At 40.8% G+C, this 18377-nt stretch overlaps 1 protein-coding gene across 8 annotated transcripts in view; it reads left to right on the top strand.

Annotated features, from left to right (window-relative positions):
* LOC132986586 (mitogen-activated protein kinase kinase kinase kinase 4-like) overlaps positions 1-18377 on the top strand; it is a 100310-nt gene that overhangs the window by 1259 nt on the left and 80674 nt on the right. The gene's annotated exons all lie outside the window — the stretch shown is intronic.

The raw sequence follows: 18377 nt of genomic DNA, 5'->3' as shown, positions 1-18377 counted from the left end.
GTGCATCCCATCTCTCCATACACATTCACACACACACACACACAGAGGAAAAATCATCTGATGGAGACCTGGTGCTTGTGCAGCCCAGATTTCCACCTCCATTGCCTCCATCAGGGATGTTCAGGGATGTGCAGCGACATCTTCCTGCTGTTGCCTGCTAGAAATAGGAACAGGGGAAAGATGAGCAATTTAATTGTCTACTGTGCTGTCAGTGTGGATGCTATCCTGCGTTCACATGGTGTCAGAATATTAGAAAAAATGAGTTTCAAACTTGTACAAATTCAGTCAGGGGATCCCTCGAGTTGGAACAGCATCTCGGAAAGTCAACATTTTGGTCCCTGCAAAATAAATGTTGGGTTGGTCAAGCACATCCTATGATTGCTTTGCAGCAATGAGGTCAGATATTTCCCAACAATTTTGGGGGAAAAAGAATCGCAACTTTCAAATTCAGTTAACAGAGTTTTGTTTTTCAAATGTGGTTAAAGGAAGCTGCTGTTTTCCATCGCTGTTGCCTATTGCAAAAGTTTAATATTTAGTATTTCTAGAATACACTACTTTTTCAATGATACACTAAAAAAAAACAGATTAAATCTATTCCTTAATGATCTACCTGTCCCAGCGTTCTGCAGAGTAAGATTACCAGTTGTACTTACTGCTTAGATGTTGATGCCAGCTGCTAATTATGTCAACGTCCATGTGACATTGAAGGCTGCATTAGTATAACAGAGCCTGAGGTGATCGTGCCACTTCTTGTGTGAGAGCACACACCTTGAGACAAGTCGAAATAAAAGAGCTGGATAGCTGCAAGATCTGTAAAAAAACAAAGCTCCTTCTTCAGGCTTTCTTATTTCCCTCTGATAGGTTTCATATCGATCGCAGGCCCCTGAATTGAAAATAATATATATTTTGTCAGAGTCAGTGATATAGTTGTCCAAGTAACTGATACAATATTGTGTTGTGATGAAGCTGCTGACCTGAAGAAAACTCTCAAGTGTTACTGTGAACTATGGGAGCTAATTGGGGTTCTGGACTGTAATAAACCAAGTCGGAGTGATAACAACTCCCATTTCTTTTTCAGTATAAAAGTCAAAAACGAGGAAGCCACTATGCTGATAAGTGTATTTGTGCTGATTTATTCACCTTATGTAGCCCCGCCCACTTCACCCCGCTCATCTCTCTTACGTGATTGGCTGACGATTTCCGCGTCAGTGCTGGTGAAAAGAGGAGGTGTAGACAACGGTAGAAACAAACCTAATTTTCAGCAAACAGTGTCTAAATTAAGGTTGCATGTAGACAATGCTGTCAACACATCGGATTGCATTTCACCCCGTGAGGATCGTCATGAGAAAGTGGCCAGAGGTAACATGCAGAGATGTATTCATTGTGCTGTCACTTGGAGGGGAAGGTGCCTCTGTGTGACGTGATACTGTAAGCATGTCATACTGAGCTCTACATTTATACTGCAACTGAAGTCCAGGTCGGTGTTTTTTGCATTCCTGCTGTTCATTTTTTTCTTCTGGTAATTATGACATCCTCTCACCGGACAATAGATTCTTGTTGTTTTCCAACCATAACGAGACAACGTCCTAAAAAATAGATGTAATTGATAGCTGGCTAGCTGAAATTTTGTACAAAATCTCACTACACATATTTTCCAGTGATTTGACTTGACAAGCACATCTGAAGTACTCTGCTGACCCCCGCGTTACATTTCAACATAAGCTGAATAATTCATGAATACTTCATGGCAATAGCATGTCATCCTTTAAAGCCTCGGTAGATGATGTGATGATAGATTTGAAACCCCACGTCCAAACATGGAGGCAGACAGTGGATGTGGATATGGTTCTTCTGATCAATCTGCATCCTGCACCCAGTGTCTGTACTCAAATGTATCGCACATGTACAGTCACACGGTCCTCATTCTGGGCTGCATGAGTCCACTTGTGTCCACGTGGCCCTGCGCAGAAGTCCAGACGCTATGCAGAAAGTGTATTTTGAGCTTTGTTCTACTCTGTTTATGATGTAAACATCTGCAGTGTTTAGACCGAAGCTCATAAACAAAAGTCAAAGTGGCTCCAGGAAATCATAAAGTATATATGAGGAATCATTTTGGGCCTTTAAGTGGAGTGTGAGAAAGCACAGCTGTAGGGGATGTTACACACCTGCCGCATTGAAATGGAAAGGGAAAATGTTGACACTGAATCATCTCTGTTTGGCTGTAAATGCACGCATACACCAAATTCAGAATTAATTCCTGTCAATTGATAATGAGAGAAATTCTGCTGAAACATATCCAGGAGTTTGAGCAGGAACTCTAGCTGTTTGCATTTCTATCATGGCGGGCCTTGCAGGGTTATTTAACTCATGTACAGTGTGGCGTCGGTGTCCATGGGACATTGGAAGGCCCGCTGTATCTCCAGTGTTTCCTGTGAGGATTATAGGAGGGACCAGTAGCATGTAACCATTCCTCTGCTTAGACGAGTGTCACTTTGAATCAGAGATAATGGTTGTGGACAACAGGGACGGGCCTGAAGCGAGCCGAAGTGAACAAACGCTGGCTCCTCTGTTACCTCATAGAGTGAACAATGAAACGTCTCCATGTAATTAAGCTTAGCGGCGGCTGGATGGCTGTGTTGGTCCTATTTTTTGTTCTAGGAGGAAAACAATACCTCTTAAACATTGTGCATCTTGATTTGCTTGGCTTTGTTTATGTTCAGTTTTATTTGTGTCCTTTTGTGGCTCCGGGGAGAATGGCGGCTGCTGTAAACGTTTCATTAAAGCCGGGGACAAGTGGTTGTGGAAACGCTCAGATGCACTGGAACACAAATTAACCTTGACATTTTGAGTTTAGTTCCTCAGGATTCGATGAATCATAACCGCGTGAGGCATGCAAGGATGAACATGAGCTCTGTTTTTGTCTGCACTGCCTGCCTCGCAAACATCTGACCCAAAATTGTGTATGTGTGTCGTGAGTGTGAGTGTGAGTGTGAGTGTGTGAGTGTGTATGGCTCTGCACATGTGCTCTTGATCCTCAACACTTAGATTGATTTGGTTGGGCTTCCCAGGCTGGCGAATAGCTGAAGAGTTTTTCTTGTTGCAGCTGTGTGCGTCGACAACAGCTGTTAGGATGGAAAAATAAAATAGAGGGTGTGTGTGTGTGTGTGTGTGTGTGTGTGTGGAGGGGGTAACCCTCACCCTTTAATCACCAAAGTGATCCATCATAAAGATCTGTTCATGCTTCAGTTCAAAAACTTTCAAGTACGATCATCTGTCAGTATCTTCCACTTCCATTTTCAGAACCTATTTGCTGAAGTTGACGAACAATTTAGTCCTGTTTCTGATATTATTTTTATCCTGGGGGGCTTTTTGCCTTTAATTGATACGAGGGCTAAAGAGAATAATTTAATGTACAGAGAGAGAGCAGGGGATGACATGCACCAAATGGTGACAGGACCTGGAGTCGAACCTGCGTCTAGTTCAACGAGGACTGAAGCGTCTGTTCTGGGACGCCGGCTCTACCAACTGAGCTATATCGACACCCAAAATATTTCGTCTTTGAGGCTGAAAGAAGTCCAGTTAGCTACTTGAGAGGTGAGAATTGAGTAGCAGTTGAGAGAATACGACTCGTATGCCAAACCAGTAGAACCAATAGTCATTACTCTCTCTGCTGGCACCATACTGTATTTATATTAGTTATCCCAAAGTTAATGACCTAAACCCAGTTGGTCTTTGTAAGCTCTGATGGTTTTGGTATTGGATTGGACGAAACAACTCAGACAGCAAACCAGAAACCAGAATGCAAACCAAAAATCTCTTCCCTCACTCATTTCAAAGTTTATAACTCTGGTATTGTGACAACTCCTTTTATTAATTATTGTGAAAGGTATTGTAGAAAATCTATAACAAATGGGAATATATTGCAGTTATGTTCTAAATATTTTCACTGGCATGATGTAAATTAAGAAATCGAGGAAGGGCAGTTAAAAGAGAGCAAATCTTCATTAATAAATGTGACAGAAAAAACATAGTTGCAACAAAAAAAAAAACTGAACCTCATTAATAGAAAATCAGGAGTTAAAAGGTCAGAGGTCAGAGGTCCCAGTCTCCATTGAACCGTGGGAGGTGAAGGAAAAATTCAATCAGAGCTGAAGAAAGAGGCGGGGTGAGTTTTGAAAACCCCTGGGGTAAGACCACACTCAGCATGTGAGACTGGGAATCCCCCCTCTCTGAGGAAATGGTTTAACCCATTTATGACTTGCTGAGTTTTCGTCTCCCAGAGCTTCTCTCCTTCCAACCACAGCTGTAATGGTTTCCACCCCATGGAGAAAAGCTGCCTATAAAGTTTATAAAACGTTCAAGATGAGCAAACAAATCAAACTTGTGGGATTTTTTTTTCTCCTGTTATGGTCCCTTAAAACTCTGGAGTTTGTTACCCCTCTCCGTGAAGGAGCGGGGGGATGTTTGTCAGGAAGAAGTGAAACGACGGAAGTCATCAGTGCTGGGAGGAGACGTTTGTGGCTTCGCTGTGATGGTCAGATTAGAAAACCACAGCCCTGTTCCTGTTGGTCTTTCATGTTTCCACATTTAAAGTCTCAGCAGTTTTCTGGAGAATGACAACACGAGACACTGAGTAAATCCTGCTGACTGGGTGACATGGGCCTTCTTATATGAAATGCAGATCAGAGTGTTGTTTAGATAAACTGTGTGGAGGTTGTTAACGTTCAGATGATCCTCCTCAGTCAGGCCGGAGAATCAAGAAAATATCAGTTTAGATCTCTACAAGACCCACAACAACGCACAAAACAACAATAAAACAATTCATTATGATTTAAAAAAACCTCTGAAACAGTATCTGTATCTGTACAGTACGTAACTGAATCGGAATTGAGAAAAAAGTGGATTAGTTCATCTCTAATTATAAGCTCTAAATATATTCAAAATTTACCGGACTGCTATACAATTTGAAAATGTCTTTTTTTCCATGTGAAGATCGTGAAAACAGAAAATAATAATCTTCAGTGATGAGATACAAGCACTCTATTAAAAATCAACTATCTTTTTGTCTTTAATGAATACAAATGTATAAACAGATGTGATCTGAGCAGCTAATTGAACCCTGCATCACATCAAATCAGGTGGAATCTGCAGCATCTCACTGGGATGCACTCAGTTGTAATCTTAGTCTCCTAACCTGTCATTTCAGAGGTATGTGAGGATTTCTCTGGAGCCTTCCTGTTTCTTTTTTAGCGGGGAAACTCCAGGGTTGGATGAAGAGCCGAGGCTGCATGTTCGCTGAGAAGAAGTTCTCTTTAAAGCACGTACTAATCCTCTTCATATAGAAGCTAACAAAAATGTCCCCCCCTTTTTGTGGTACCGTCTCTTTGTTCAAACTTTGTGTTTCAATCCATGCTGCATTTTTAAATTAGAAAATCATCAGCTGACATGCCGGTGCTATATTGGTTTTAATGGTTAATCTGGAGGTAAGCTGCTATATAAAAGCCGCTGCTCCAGGACTCACAGGTGTTTGTTGTTGTTGTTGTTGTTGATTCCGCAGGCAGCCAGCGAGGAGAACAGGAGTAGTTGTGGTTTGATACAGATTTTTAGATTCGATTTACAGCCATGCAGCAGCCGCTTGCACCAGCCACAGACAGGAAACAGCTTTGGTTTTTTGAAGGGTTGAAAAAATATGTTTACCCCGATTGCATTACAAGTTATGTCATTGATATTGATCAAATATTCACCTTTTAGAAACTCAAAACAGGAAGTGAAATGAGGGAAACGATGATCATATGTAGATAAAACCGACCAAACAGCGCCTCAAAGCAGTTTCACTTCCTCCTCATCATGGGCTTCATAACAGAAAAAAACATGACGGTTTCTCTCTTTTGCTGATAAAGTGACGCTGGGTGCAGCTTTCTACCAGCAGCCTGTCAGGACTGTGATTTCCTCAGAGAAGATACTCAGTGCACTTAAGTGGATACATGGCCGATCTGTCAGAAACATGCATGTCTGAGTGCTGTGAGAGCTTTCCTCGTCATGTGAGTCTGAATCTGAAGAAACACTCACAAGATTTTAATTTGCTTAGCAGTGTAGGTTAAACCGTTGGTGTTACGAATGAATTCATATTTTATTTTCGTGTCCTCATGGAATTGTTTAGACACATTAGCTGAGAATCAATCAAATGTTCCAGCATGTCATTTAGCCGACATCACAGCAGCACCATCACCATGAACCACCCCCCAAACAAACACACTCCAATAGGTAAGATACATCCAATATCAACACAGCCCCCCCCCCCCCCAACACAAGGCTGTTACACCAATACAAAAAAAAACAACTTCATCTCAGTTCATCGCTTCCAAACAATTTACCCATGATCCAGTTTGTAAACCAGTTACATTAGACTGAGACATGTACCTGTTGCATGTAAGCTTTCTCCTGCTTTCCCACGCTTTAAAGAGATATTCCATTAGAGATGCACCGATCCACATTTTTTCAGTTTCGATCTGATTCTGATGCATATGTACCGATACTGATATTTTTATTATCATAACTAACAGTTGTTGTTGTTGGTATTGTCTGTGAGGCTGCACAAAGCTGTTGTAAACCCGACATTGCATTGCAGCGTGCTGGCTTCACATACAAACAGGAAGCAGCAACAAATTATTCATGTTCTATATTGAAGTGTAAGAATTATACTTTTGATCACATAGAAGGAGCTGCTTCATGTCGTCTGAACGTCGCCATGGAGATGATTTGAGTGTACTTCTTACAGTTCAGTCTGAACGTCTTCAAAGTGAGACTGTGCGAGCTGAGAATGTTTAATGTGCCCGATCATCCTTCCTTTATCTGTGACGTTGATCGGCTAGGTCAGTCCGATATCCGATATGCAAATTACGTCAATATCGGACCTGAGACCTCTATATTCCATTAAAGGACCGTTCTCCATGTGACTCAGGTCTAAGTCAGGGACATGAACTTTTTTAAACAGTAGTTCTCGTCGTGTTACAGGGGACAGTATAAATATGGTTCATTTTACCAAAAAAATAAAATAGATATCTATTTTGACAATGAGACATCGTTTATTTAAAGGTAAAACATATAGATCTACGCATTTGTTTAATCTCTATTGTGTTGCACTTCTATGTGGGTCTATTTATAGAGGCGGCCTCTGCTCTGTAAAGTGGTGGAACTACAAAGCTGTCAGAAGGAATAGACTCATGCAAAGCTGGCTCAACGACCTTCCGGCTATTCAGACTGGAATGTTAGTCGTGTCTGCTGTGACCTTTCACAGAACAGGAAGTGAAGTACGGCCACGACCAAAAAAAAAACAGCAGCAGCAGCAGCAGCAGTAGAACAGTTTCTACACTGGGAACTTTCCTATACAGTCAGAGCTGCTGGTATCTGCGCTGACCTTTCCAAACAGAAGAAGTGGAAGCTCTGACGCTGATAGCAGCAGCAGCAGGAACTTATTTTGCGACGCAGAAGTTTGGCCGCTTTGTGTTCCAGAGCTGGGCTGAAATGTGTCATTGTTTCAATACGGAGGAACAAATACAGAATCTTTCAGTATAGAGGTTCTCCACAAAACACCAGAGGCCTGTTGCACCAACAATACTGTATGTGTCATCCTAACTTAGGGTGTTAAGCCCCCACAAGCCCATTAAAAGGGGCTTTCACACTTGTAGAAAACTACTGAAAATCTCCTGATGTTTGCCGGAGGAGCTGTATGTGTGATTGCAAACAGCCGATTTGGTCACTGGGACTTCAGCCGGAGTTTCCCCTGCAACCCCCCCTTTATCTTTTCAAGTCCGAGTGAGCTGATGTGAGAACACAGCAGGATATTCTCTGGAGAATTCAGCTTGAGCGAGTGGGAGGGGGCGATGACGTTTACATCCTGTGACCAGTGCACGATGCATAGAGTGTATGCACGGGACCGCTACGACCTCTGTGCACGCAATTAAACGGCTGCATTACATTTTCTTTTCACCGATATGTTCTGCACCGCTCTTTTGTTGATATTGTCATTCCATTGATATAGTGGCAAAATTCTCATTATAGCATCATATAGCGGACTCTGGGGTTTCGTCCGCTAGATCCGGGTAATTTCTTTAAACTTCAGGTTTTACCTCAGGAGATCCCCCTCCCCCCCCCCCGCCGACCCTCCCATCTGAAATGTACAGCCTCCCGTTGCATATGTGAACAGCCAGTTCAGGAGAATATCTGGAGCAGTCCTCCTGAAATGATCTAGAGACTGAGTGCATGTGTGAAAACAGCTTAAGTTAGACATTGTCATAAGGAAGCATGAGTATCTGTAAGTACATGTGCCAATTAATGAATATTATACAAGACAAGTAGGAAAGATTATACCTTGATGATAGATTAATTGCAAACACAAGTGTCATAAAAATAATGGTTATAAATAGATAATTAATCTTACACAAAGGTGACATTCTTCATAGCCGTGTTAATGAGTCTGTTAGCAGTGACCAGCTCTGCCTGCTAACTTCAGTTCAGCTAAAAATAAGAGTCAGAGCCTCCGTTAGTATCTGGGTCATGTTCTTTGATGCTCTCTGTGTGGACTGATGCAGTGACGCTGCTGCTGCTGGCGATCCTCAGTGGATACGCTCATACATCAGCAGCAGGATTTTGGTTTCATGTTTTCAGGCCTTTAGACACATTTGTGTCATTTCAAAACAGGATAGACATAAGAACCAAAAAGAAGTGATCGGAAAAAAAACGTTTAGCTCTTTAAAGGGAGACAGATCGTCTTGCTCCGTTTGGTTTTCTGAGTCTAAAGAACTGGTTTTGTCCCTTTTTTTTAGGGTTTTGGTGGTTTGTGGAGTTGTTAAAACATTAGACTAAACTAGATGATGCATATATGGACGTATAGCCTCATTGATGTTACCCATTGGTTTCTGAAGCCGACTTTTGAAGCCCATTGATGTTGGTCGCCATATTGTTAATGCTGTCTCAAACTTACTTTAAGTCAACCTAGTAACAGACAAAGAGCTGGATCTGAGGCTTACCCTCCTGGCAACAATACGCCCCCCAGTCAGTCAAAACTCTTGGCCTTAATGTAATCAAAAAACTTCACCTCCTGTACAGTGTGTGCGGAGAAATAAAGAGCTATTCATTCTAAATTATTTTTTGAAAGAGGCTGTCATCATGTTTCTTACTTCTGAAAAACCTGCCTTTTTGAATGGGTGTGTATGTGACATATGAGGCTTTTGGCACCAGCTTCAAGTGATCACTTTAGGAACTGCATGATTTAGCAATTCTGCATAGGCTTCACTTCCAATTTTTACATTTTTTTGTGCATTTATTGTAGAGATAGGACAGTGGATAGAGTCGGAAAACAGGAATAGAAAGAGTGGTGAATGACATGTGGGGAAGGAGCCACAGGTCGGATTCAAACCTGGGCCGCCCGCTTGGAGGACTACAGGCTCCGTACATGGAAGCGCGCACTAACCACTAGGCTTCCAGCGCCCCAGTCCATGATTTCTTGTGTAGTACAAAACATCCTTGATTTCAGAATATGAAGTCAGAAAAATAGTAACCTTGCTGATAACAACTATCTCGTCTTGTTTTAATAATGACCTTGTCACCATTGTTTCCTTTCTAAATTGCTCTGTTGCCTCGCACTAGATAATATCACACCCTCTTTATTATCCACATTTAACTTCTGACAAAACACTTCCTGGATAAATGTTTTATTATCGAGCTGGCAGCCGAGTGTGAAGGCAGACAGAAGAGGCTGTAACATAGATTATTACGCTTCAGTTTTATGTTTTGTGGACACAAGAAGAGCTCTCAGTTTCCTTTCCCTCCTCCAACGTCCCACCAAACCACTCAGGCCCCGATGTGGAGCCTGGATGAAGATGGAAAAATTATTCCTCCTCTTCCCCTGGTGACTTAAAGCTCATCCCCAGTGTGGAATGTAAGGGTCAGGCTGCAAATCTGGAAAGGAGGAAGAGGAGAGATGTTGGGATTAAGAGGTTAAAGGAAAGGGCTTTGAAATGAACCTTTTCACACAGTGCCATAACTAAGCTCAGCTGTCATCAAATCTTTGTACCTTCATATTGATTCCGCAACAGCGTAATATTGATGTCCCAGTCTAAGACTTGACATTGTGTTTTTGCGTCGCAGAAGCACAACACAGTCGGAGCTCCAAATACACACACAGTCAGACATGCACACACACACACACAGCGCTGCGCTGTCCCGCCGGCTCCACTGTCCCGCCGGCTCCGCTGACACTGTCTCGCCTCTGTAACGCCTCTGTCAATACCTCTGAAGATGGTACAGAGGGGGGGATCACTTTGTCCCCCCCATTACTAGGCTCCACAAGATTAAGATTGAAGGCGAAACGTCACAGGGGCGTAAATATCGCGTCTTGAAACGGCAGAATGATTAGCACTAATGAGAGGATTTCTTGCTCTTCTGCTTGACATGGTAAATTGGAACAAGCAATGTAAAGACCTCACATTGAGTTGTGTAAGACTGTGATGAAGACGTTTACGAAATTTTGTACATCTTTTAAAAAATGAAACTAAATGTATGAATATTTGGATAGTAATTATAAGTCTATAATTCAGTGTATGATGTCAGTTTTTCGTTTCCTTTTGAAACTATTACATCACCAGAAAAAGGAAGAAATAAGAAACATCCCTCTTTTAGCTTTGCACAATTTCCAGTGGGAAGTCTACATTTTACCCTAGGGATGTTTAAAGTTAGTGGAGCGTGTACTGAAAACATTTTAGCTGAGCTGCACATTTTCAATGATACTGTTTATAATGTTAATGCTGGTTTCAATGTGACACCCTGAAACAGTCTCTCTGGTTCTGCTAAATTTCCCAAAATCAAAATGTCGATCCAGACTGCTGCATCAGCTGTGTTTTTCCCACTGACACCGCTACAAAACCTCATCATAATGATAAAATTAGCCCCTCTTATGATTTTGATTTTGTGTTTACTGGCTCATTTAATTGTTATAAAATGCAGCTACAGTCTGTGATAATGTTGGGTTGGTGGTGGGGGGGAAGCAATGGATGAAGGCAGGCGGTGCAGACAGATGGCCTGTTTTTGTAGCACTGAGGCAGTGATGCTGAAGAAACATGGAGGGTATTAACCGCGTCCAACTGTCTGGTGTTTCAATCTAGATTTTAAATCATGGTCTGAGGAACAAACTGAGTTATATTTAATAATGTAAACAAACCTGTTGTACCTGATAGAGCTGGCTGTTCGACTCTCAAAACCCACAGAAAGTATCTTTTTTATGAAGAAGAATAGAAAACAAATTTCTGTGAGTGTCTGTGTAGACACATAAAGCTTTATATTATTAAAAGTTACTTAGTGCTCATGATAGATTAATGTTGGATATTTGTAGATGATATAACAAAGACAAGAATATGCAACTACTACTAATACATATCCAATTAGCCACACTATAAGACTAGACTATAAAACAGAGTATTACTGACAATCCTAACCTGTTTTTATGGTGTGAGCAGAAATCAGTAAATTTCAGCCATAGTTTGAAAGATATTTTTTTTATATTTACACATATTTACTAAACTGTTGCCCATCCCCCCCCCACCTAGATGAGGCCAATTAAAGTGTGTTTTGTGATTATCTTTTCATTTTAATTTTTCAGCAAGTCTTTTTTTTTCAGAGATTGGATCACTTCTTCTTCCTCACTTATTTCTTAATTTGCTTCATCTTCCCTTTGTTTGTCTTCTTCCTCTTCCTCTTGTACTGTTATGAAACTTGTCTTTTAAAACTGCTTTTATAATGGATTCTAAAAAGTTTGTTTAAAAATTAACTGTATATACATTTTTCATGCATTTTCAGTCAATTGGCGTCATGTTGGTTTGGTTTACTTTAGAGTACAAACGATGCCTTCCAGTGCCAGTGACTCTGCCTGGTATTTTGGTTTGTCTCCCACTCTGAACACCAACAAAAGCAAATAGATGTATTTGTACTCTTCTTGGCCTGAGTTATGGTATGTTCATCCTTGTCGTCTCTGGAGTAAAACTGGTCACTTTCAGTTGCTGTAATTAGATATCACAATGCATAATGGTGTCTTAATGCTTAATGCTTGAAATGTGATTTGGAAGGTGAGGTCTTAGGGTTGTTTCTCATAGTGAAGAGGCTTTTGGCAAAAGACTTGGAACGAAGGTGATAATAGTTTATTAGATTGATTATGTTTCCTCTTACAAACAGGCTTCCCTTTGTGTTTGCACTTCATTTCTGCAGCAGCCACATCAACAAGCAGACGCTGACAGACGCTTATGTCAAGTGAAGCTTCACATGAAAGCTAAGTGAAGGGCTGAGGGCAAAACGTTTAGGCAATAGAGAAATGGTTTTTCTGAGTTTCAGTTTGCTTAATATTTCCTGCATGGTACCTCAATCATTCTCCAAAAAGTGCTGACTAGCAAAAACCTCTCGATACTAGATATCCATGTGACCAAAACTGAAGTCCAGATGGTGAGCTGGCTTCAGTCAGTTTCAGGAAAATTATTAATCCAGCAAAATAAAATGTGATTGATGTGTCCTTTTAAAACCTGGCAAGCATCAGGTCATGTTCTGTTATTTAAGAGGTATTTCATCAGATTAAATCATTAGCTCAAGTTAACTGTAATGCCTGTTGAAGCTTGGAATTAGTCAAATTTGTGTTTCTCTGAAAAGCTGAGTCACGCTGGAAGAAGCCCATTTGGTACGGTCATTAATGGCCTCAAACCGTAGAATACATCAGTGCGGCTACACATTTTGTTTGAATAAATGATGAACTGGTTTTGCCAGTTTGGTAAAAGAGTCTACTACTAGCTGCACTGTGAGTCTGTTCTTTGAGCCAAATGCTAATGATGTGATGCTACAAATGACAGTAGACAACAGATGAGGTTGATTGGAATGTCTTTTCCGTTTGTTGGTTATTCAGTCATAAACCACAGTGTTTGACAACTTTGTCTACCTGATGGTGGTGTCGGTGTTTACCAAATGAATGGCAATCCATGCTACAGTTGTCATATGGGACCATGATTATTTGTACTTTATTTTGTGTAAATCAGACATATTAAGATATTAAGGCTATGATAAAACTTTCACCTGTTTCGGCACAAGGGGAAAAGTAAGGGGGTACCTGTGTACCTGTGTCATTAGGGTTAATCATCCTGGGACCATGATTGTCTCTTCATATATCATCATGTGTTGAAGAGTTCATCATGGAACTATGAAGTTCTGTACCAATACTTCTACAAGTCTGGGCAGTAGATATTGAGATAGTCCGAAAGGAAAGGGGAACATTTTTACCTGCTGTTGGCACTGGTGGATAACTTGATGTTTCATCAAAGTGAATTCCCTGGGGACCATGAATGTTTGTACAAAACTTCATGACAATCCATCTAATCCACAAATGCCTAATAACCCTCTGACTTTTGTTTATTGCCAGCATAATGCAAAGTTCTTTTGATTCATCATTTTGGAACCATGAATGTCTGTACCAAATTTAAGGCCCATCTGTTCTGTATATTTTTATACATCTCAAAGGAAACTGCACTATAGAGGAAAAGGTTGGGGGTCACTAAAGGCATTTGAATGAATCCTCTTGGGAGCATGCATGCCTGTACACACTTTCGTAGCTGTCCATCCATTTGGTGGTGGTATATTCCAAATAGGACCGGTTTACTGTGAGCATTAGAGCCCGACTGATATGGGATTTCTGGGGCCAATACCGATATAGACATTAGGGAGAAAAAACATCCGATACCGATATATTGACAGATATCTTTTTTAGATCTATCTTTGATCCGTGGAGACATTTATTGCGTTGATCCCTCAAATGCAGTTATCAAACACAACTGGAAAGTAACTGTGCATGTACGTGCATCACCGCTTGACACTCTGGAGAGTGATGATATCTGTTGTAATCCATATAGCACACATTTCTGGTGACAGTCAGAAAGAGAACTGCTTGTGTAATACAACGATATTCAAATGCTATTTGACTGGTGAAAAAAAACTACAAATATGGTTGCATATCTGCGACAAAATAAGCCGATACCAATATTCACTTAATTAATCAATTGGACTCTAGTGAGCATTTCTAAATCATTTTTTTCTTCTTTATGTATTGCATTAAAATCATCATTATCCAGTTTAAAGATGAAACTCTAAACTAACATCATCTCGGCAAACTCTCATATATTCCCCCTTTCTGGCCCTTTTTGTTGGAATAGCAAGAGGAAAGTCCTACAGATGTTTTTTTTATGTGGCTCATTGTTTGTGATCTGGATGTACTTAAGACCAGATGGCAATCAGTAAATCCAATCTTCCACTTACAGCTATTCGAGAGAAATAAAGTAGGAATTATTGGAATTTGGTAACTAAGGACACATCAAGAGTGCAGGACTGCTTTTAAAACACATCCTTACTAACAACAGAAAATATGTGAGCTGCAGCCGTGTTAAATTCTTTAAGGACAAGTTTGAGTGCATGTATCTGGATGAATGAGTCTTTCATTTTCTTCTATCACTGGATTTGAGCTCAGCTAAACAGTCCTGAGAACACTTACTCACTCAATCACATTATCAAGGTCGGAGCATCAGTCATGCGTGCCCGGGGTTTCTAGGAGGGTTTCATGCCTCCCTCTCTCTCTCTCTCTCTCTCTCTCTCTCTCTCTCTCCCTCTCTTTCATCCCTGGACTCCACCACTCCCTTATTGATTTTCCACAGCAGTAGCTAGGCTGGTGTACAACAGCCCCTTCATTCTGTTATCAGTGACCTGGTCCTGCCTGATAAAACCCAGTGAAAGCCTCTCTGTTAAGAGCCAAAATGGCCGACTCCTTGGCGCTGCATGCTCTTAGTTAGTAGTTTGAGGGCTTTAGTTGGTTATGTGTGCACGTGCACTGAATTAAACATGTTTTTGCTTGTGATTCTCTTTTAAAGAAACCAAACTAGTCTCATGTCTCTCTCTTAGAGTTTATAAATGTGTGTTTATTGAACATATCAACCTTTCCTGACATCACAGCGTTATTAGTCCTCCTTCCTTCAGTGAATGGCTCTGGCTAAATGCTGGACTTGTGTGACTGACTAAGAAGTAGACTTTCTGGACCGACATATAAATGTCCGAGCCAGTGTCGCTCCTGTAGGCTTATTAGAAGCCCCTCCCCCAAGACACACGCCAGCTAACTCCCAGCGTCTGGTCCAGACTCTTAATGACAGTTGTCGGCCTGTCTGAGCTTCTGTGGTTTTAAACGGGTGAACATGGTGGACTCTGATGTATGTGTGTGTGTGTGTTTGTGTTAAGTGTGTATTGGGGGGTTACTGTATGGGTGGCCATCTGGAGAGGCAAAACAAAGCTGCTATTGGCTGTGTATATATGGGGAGTAGGGGGTCTGTTTGTCCTGAGACAAGCTTAAGGAAGTCTTGCAGAGCGGATTCCTGAACTGAATCAGAAGTTTGTGATTTCTATCAAAGCTTTGATATAAAAACTTTTTTTTTAACAGGAGATGTGTGTCTTTAAACGGACAAAAAAAAAGCAGCAGCTGCTCTCAGATTGCTGCCAAATTTCTCCCAGCAGTAAGATCTGTATTTAGGTGGATTTTGAGGTGAAAAATAGGACATGCGTCAAGGTTTATGTCTCATATACAATCATGCAGTTAAAATAGTTCTTTTCAAGGGTTGGGTTGATAATTAAAAGGAGGACTGTCAGCTGATATATCATCATGTTCAGGTTTTGTGAATGGTTCTGGATTTACCTGAGACTTAAACCAGGCTTACAGTAATCTTTGAGCTGAAATGAGCTTTGATGACAACCAAAATGTCCCTAACAGCAATCTAAATGTCGTTTTTTTTAAGATCGTATAGCCGATAGGTCCTTTTTTGCTGACTCAGCTTTCCTCTGTTGCAAGGAAAAAGAGGTTGGGAACCAATGTTGCTCCATCATACATGTTTTAAATGATAAAATCTCTTAATAGAATCAAAAGTATCAAAGCTTTAAAAATAGTACAAAATCTTTAGTCATATTTATAATCACAGCTGCGACAGGCAAAAGAGAACGAGAGCTGTGGTGGTCCATAAAAATTCACAGGTCTGCAAATACTTGTTTTCCTCAAGTCATTTTGGCGTCTCATAAAAATGCAAAAGTTACATTTATGTTCCTTCTAAACAAAGAGAGCACACACAGGAGGTTACTTAATCATGTTCATGCCGAAACGTTGCCACTTGTTCAGTTTATTCAGTGTGCAGAAGTGAGCCTGCAGTTCATGGTAATAAAATACAAGAGATGTCGTAACAGGGGTGCTTCAGACTTCTGTTTTTTGTGCTGTGGTATTGACACAGATATCAATAGTCATAGTTTTACTAGTATCATGTCGAGGTGTATGATTCTGTTATCATGACAACCCTGAACTGAAAAAAAACTGAACTTTATTTTCATCCTTTAGATCAACTATTCTACCTTTGCTTGTATTTTTAAGCCTCTTTCTCGCCACTCTCCACACACACACACACACACACACACACACACACACACACACACACACACACTTGTTAAGCCGTAGTGATAATAAATCGTGTCCTCTCTCATGCTGCTCTGTAGCTTCTTTCAGCCGTGTTCACACAGCGAGGCAGCTGGCAGGGACGACTCACAGCCTCATTAGCTTTTGTTTTCATCTGCTTCAAAACAGTGAGCCGGTCTGAGCCGTCACCTGACCACAAACCCTGCAGCCTGATTGGACCGCGATGATGAGCCTCAGCCAGCTGACCAGAACCCAGGCTTCTGATTGGGCCAGAGTTAATCAAAGCACTTCCTCCTGTAGCCGGGCAGACTCTGTGCAAACTCCCATGAGTGTTGAAGAGTTTGAAAAACACATATAGACCGCCTTCAGTGGAAAGACAGAAAGAACTAGATGCTGTTCCTGCAAAAATCAGGACCAAGAATCACTCCTGTTGAATGAATCCTAGTGTACTACCAGGAGTTACAAAAAGCAGCTGTGTTAATGTTTATTTAAACAGATGTTGCTGCTTTATTGGGGTATAAAAGTTTGATTCTGAAGTCTTAAAAAAGCAGGAGACATACTGTGTGTGAGTACCAAATGAAAACCTGAATATGATCTAAAATAAAGACAATGGGTTTCATCTCCTTTGGGGGGGAGGGGAGAAAGTCGGCGATGTGGTCGTGACTCTGAGCTTGTTTTTGTTTCCAGGCAGATACAGGAAATCAAATCACGCAGGGAGGGGGGAAACTGACGGGAGAAGCGCTCAGCACTGAGTTGTTAAAGGATGGTCAGTTATTTTGGGAAATGTCCTTATTTGCTCTAAAAGCCTGAATCACAGTGAAGAAGACAAACATAACTTTTATCCTTTTGCATCAAGACCAGAGAAACATGCGGTGTAGCTTAGCACAGTGAGTGGCCAAAACAGGCTGAAACTGCTAGCTTAGCTTCAAGTGGAGAATCATGCCTTCTAGAAACCCAAAAGGTTTGACTACATTATCATGCAGAGGTAGAAAGAAGTCCACCAGAAGACATTTGACCATACCTTATGCACAGCAGGAGCACTGCAGTTATGGCCGTGTTGGTCTTGCTGAATGTCACAGTTTTCATTTCTCCAATTAACTTTAAAAACCTGAAAGGCTTGAAGAATAATAACCTTTACGCTTTCTAATTGAACTTCAGTTTGACTTTTATTCATATCTTCTGTTTTTGACTCAAGTATGTGGTTTTTCAGTTCCAAGCTAGTGAATCCAGGTTGCTTGAGAGCATAACAAGTTGACATAAATAATCATATTATGGTTCTTTTTTAAGACTCTATGAACCTCAAAGATAAGTCAAATCTAGTCCGAGTTCAGTTTATGATATAATTATTCTGCTAAGAGATGTTATCAGAAATCACTTCTTTATTTTTCTACCTTTTTCAAACTGGCTTTTCTGTCTTTCAGCTGTTTTGAAATTCACAGTGCCATGGATGTTCATTGTGACATATACAATTACCATCCAATAGAATTACATTCATAAAGGATAGATTGATAGAACAATTTTGCATTATTGTCCACCCCTAGTGGGCATACTGTAAATCTGTCCTTGTGGTATTTAGTGTAAATTTAGAGTAAACATGGATGTTCCTGAAAGCTGTGATTTGTCTCCTTAGGTCTGAGTAGTGGCACTGATTACATCACATCATCAAATCAACACTCACACTTAAACTAGTTTCCTCCTGTTATTTTTTTGTGTAAACTTTGTAACTTTGCCTCTAAAATATTTTACATAGTTTATTAACACACACCTCTGTCATTGTCTCTTTGTGATCACACACGCCTCTTGTTTCTGACCACACACACACTCTTCTCCTCGTCTATATATCTGTGGTGAAGGCAGG

The sequence above is a fragment of the Labrus mixtus genome, chromosome 13 (genome assembly GCF_963584025.1).
Source record: "Labrus mixtus chromosome 13, fLabMix1.1, whole genome shotgun sequence".
NCBI classification, from domain to species: domain Eukaryota; kingdom Metazoa; phylum Chordata; class Actinopteri; order Labriformes; family Labridae; genus Labrus; species Labrus mixtus.
This window is presented reverse-complemented; position numbering and strand designations above follow the sequence as displayed.